The 3,693-nt window shown below is 30.4% G+C and overlaps 1 protein-coding gene and 1 long non-coding RNA gene across 3 annotated transcripts in view; one reads left to right on the plus strand and one right to left on the minus strand.

Annotated features, from left to right (window-relative positions):
* Window positions 1-3,693, plus strand: part of LOC109540307 (adenylate cyclase type 6) — a 232,004-nt gene that overhangs the window by 45,821 nt on the left and 182,490 nt on the right. Inside the window, exon 1 of one of the 2 annotated variants that reach the window (XM_048665025.1) lies at window positions 2,117-2,202. The exons of the other annotated variant lie outside the window; for it this stretch is intronic. The gene's annotated coding sequence lies outside the window, so the exon portion shown is untranslated. Of the gene's footprint in view, window positions 1-2,116; window positions 2,203-3,693 lie in introns of those variants that run through there. 2 annotated transcript variants of the gene reach the window in all.
* The window catches only part of LOC125503896, a 309,807-nt gene that overhangs the window by 44,802 nt on the left and 261,312 nt on the right, over window positions 1-3,693 (minus strand). The gene's annotated exons all lie outside the window — the stretch shown is intronic.

The raw sequence follows: 3,693 nt of genomic DNA on the forward strand, positions 1-3,693 counted from the left end.
CGACATTGATAACTTTGATTATACAAATAAATAATTCATGTACTTGCCCCGATAGCTGGATAGGTTGAAAACATTGTACATTTTATTCACATCTAAATACATATAATAAGAATTTTTTCTACCCAATATATTTTTTTAGTTTTAAAATTTACATTGAATTCGGAATATTTTTCAATTCTTTATTGGCTATACGAATATTCAATGGTGTCATTCGGAATGGAAAATTATTGGTAAATTATCGTATAAAAAAATCGGTCTTTTTGTATTGAAGTGTGTAATTTTTGGTCTTTCTCACCAGTCTTTTTCACCAGAAGGCCAAAAATTACACACTTCAATACAAAAAGACCGATTCTGTAAATTCATCCAGTGTGTACACACCCATTCCTATTATTTGAAAATTATCTAATATTGAAAAAATCGATCCGATGAATCGAAAGAGGAAGTGAAATTTAATAGTATTGGTCAAAATCTATTAATAATATTAATTATTTATTCTACACTAAAGCTAAAGGTTGAGGGAAAAAATAACTATAATTACAGTAGACCATAAATTCTCTATGCTTCATCTTCAGATAGTTTCGTTCATCATCTTTGATAATTTCAACTATAGTCAATTCCGGGATTTTTCCATGATTCTTGCTTGTAAAGTGATGCCAAATTGGTATTTATGTAAATAATATAAAAATGTAAAATAATTGGTAAAATTAAAATCATATATTCAATTTAACTGTTTAATTAGGCTTTCTTTCTGTTAAACACTGGACATGGTAATATTAAATAACTTCTTCATAGAATTAAATTTTCAAATTAAAATGCATCTGATTTCGATGATTCCAGCGCCTGCGATTTGGAACAGTCGGATTAATGAATTGGATAATTAAGGTGACAAGTTCCAAAATCATTTTTTATCTACTTGTTTGCCTCTTAATTTTTTACGTTACTTTCGAAATTTTTCTATTCCCCCAGAAAACGCCTCCAGACGAAGGACACCCACTTTAAATCACCCCGTATGTTATCCCATATATATTTTGTATATGTTACGCATAAAAACTTGCGATGCACCTCAAACATATTTACTATTTGCCTCGTACTGTGCAGTATTATATTTGAGTGTAAATTGAGTTTGTTCCGTATTTTCTCTTTAATTTTATTCACTGTTTACGATATTGTTTTGACCATAGGCATGCGCCTATGGTACTCTATTCACAGCTGTTTCAAAATTATTTATGCATTCATTTATTTGCTTTCCTTCATAAACTTTACACACTTTGCATTTTTTAAGCCATAGACTGTAGATCAAAATCCCCAGTTTTCCATGTGGAATGAAACATTTAAATAATCGCACTGACTTGGACTATTCAGTTTAGTTTATGAAACTTTATAAATATCGATCTGAATTGAAAAATCTCGAATTGCAGTAAAAATAAATTTGTCAATAGTCTTAACATTATTTTAATTCAGTTTTATATAATTGAAGCCAGTAGAAGCAAAAACACCCTGTACATCAAATTTAGTTAATTTTTAAGTTGCAAAGTGTTGGAGTTGTTTCAACTTGTTAAATTAATACCAAGCTACATTCAGCATCGTTTTCCTGTTGTGCTTAAAACCTTGAAAAACTAGTGTGGGAAAAAACCCGAAACCCAAAAACCCATAAACTTAATCAAAATGTTGATCATACATCTCTTGCATAAAAATAAATAAAGTAAACCTTTCGCTGGATCCCATATACCTGCAACTACCTTTCATGTCACGAATTTACTGTTGATTGATTAGATAGTTATCACATTCAATTTAAGTTTTTTATGGTTGTGTAATGATGATTCGAATCCAATTCAATAACCGCACAATTGATTTTCGTTACTGGTTGCATTAATAATGTTATTGCATTGTACTTTATTGACAGAACAATGTTGTCTTATCCACGAATGAGGTCTGAATTCAGTTTTTCGAAAGCGGATTTTGTCTGTTTATTAAAAACGACGGTAAGGCGACGATGACCCAGTAATATTGAATGGCATTTCATGCTGAATCATATGCAACAGGAATCGCTTAATTTAAGCACATAAGCTGTTGCTGGCACTTTTGAATAATGTTCCACTTTTTTTGCTGCAGGTGGGTGTTTGGCTCGTCACTTTTACATCTCGCAAAAAGCTGAACAATTTTTGACGGCACATGGATGTATCATGGACTGGAGATTGATTGGTAAGTTGTTTACTAAAAATTGATACATTTTGGGATTGATTTCCCTGAATTTTTCCCGAAAATATACTCATTTGTTCTTCCGTCTCAAGGTGTGAACAATGTATAAAAAAGAATATGCGTCCTTATTCAATAACGCTTATTTCAAATGAATTTTAATAATTGATTGACTAAAAAATATATCGAAACTTTTTGATGCTGATTGATGTTTGAAACACGTGGCATCTATTGTTTTAATATAATTTTTTAACAGAATCAGAAACTTAGTGCAGTACGAAGATTTTTCAATCAATGCAAAAGTCACTAATAAGCTTCGATTCTACCCAAAAAGGTATAACGGAATTTCGAAGCATGAAAAATTTAAGTTTCTACCAACCGTCTAATATTTCATCTCTATTCTAGGAAAACTTGTTCTAACTATAAGAAAGCTTGAAAAGATAGTTAAGGCCTTTAAATGTGGTTTAACTTATTGCATCATTAAAATAAAATATTGTGTCAAGTTAGGAGCAATATTTCAACGTTAAATTGTTTCACTAATTTCAAGCGTAATTATGGGACAATAATGTCCAATTATTCTAAAATTGCTAAAACCGTACTTTTTGCGATAAAGTTAAATTTGCACTGGTCAAGTATACTTCCAAGTATTAAATACTTATAGTAGAAGCTAAAGACCAAGATATAATAAACTTGATAATGACGATCGGAACTGAAAACAGAAATACGTATTTTTATTAATCATTCGCGGTCTTCTTTATCCAATTTATCCTTAATCAATATTCAATATTCTTTATCCTTTCGTTTATAGTAAGATGTTTTATTTGATTTTTGCGCTACTTGTTGCTCGGATCACTTACTTGCAAACAGGTATTATTAAGTTTAGTGCGTTAAAAAGGAAAATTTCATCCTTAACTTATTGCTTCTTGAGAAGCAATAGATATAGATATAGAGAAATATTGATATCGGGCTCATAGTTCGTTTGATATGAAAGTCCTTTAAAAACTGCTACTATTTTAAAATACAGCTTTCATTTAGTGACTCATAGCATCCCAAACTAGTTCCAATCAGACATTTTTCAATAAATGATTGTTGGCATTGTAACGAATTAGTTAAGGGGTTTTAAAGCAGTCAAACGCTAGGAAAATTTTATATTATGCGCTTTAGAATAAATGCCTTTTGTGTCAAAACTACCACAATTCTCTAACCCAGGTAGTAAATAGAGTTTCTAATTCTCTTTGGAATGCAAGGAAAATGAGCTCTGTAGCTCAAATAATCCTTAAGATATTTCTAAAAATGTGGTGTAATTTTTGAGCAAAACTCCCCATTTTGAACAACCGTGAAAACGTTAAATTTAATTGTACATACTTTCCTGACTGTGTTTCAATTCCAAATCAAAATCAAATCCTGGGCTTCAGTCATTTATTGTCTATTTATCAATTAAAATACGTTTCGGTGTTTTCCACCATCATCAGTTTCTCTAAAATAACAGATAGTAAA

The sequence above is a fragment of the Dendroctonus ponderosae genome, unplaced genomic scaffold (genome assembly GCF_020466585.1).
Source record: "Dendroctonus ponderosae isolate FM_Combo_2020 unplaced genomic scaffold, Dpon_F_20191213v2 Dpon_F_20191213_3, whole genome shotgun sequence".
Lineage (NCBI taxonomy): Eukaryota > Metazoa > Arthropoda > Insecta > Coleoptera > Curculionidae > Dendroctonus > Dendroctonus ponderosae.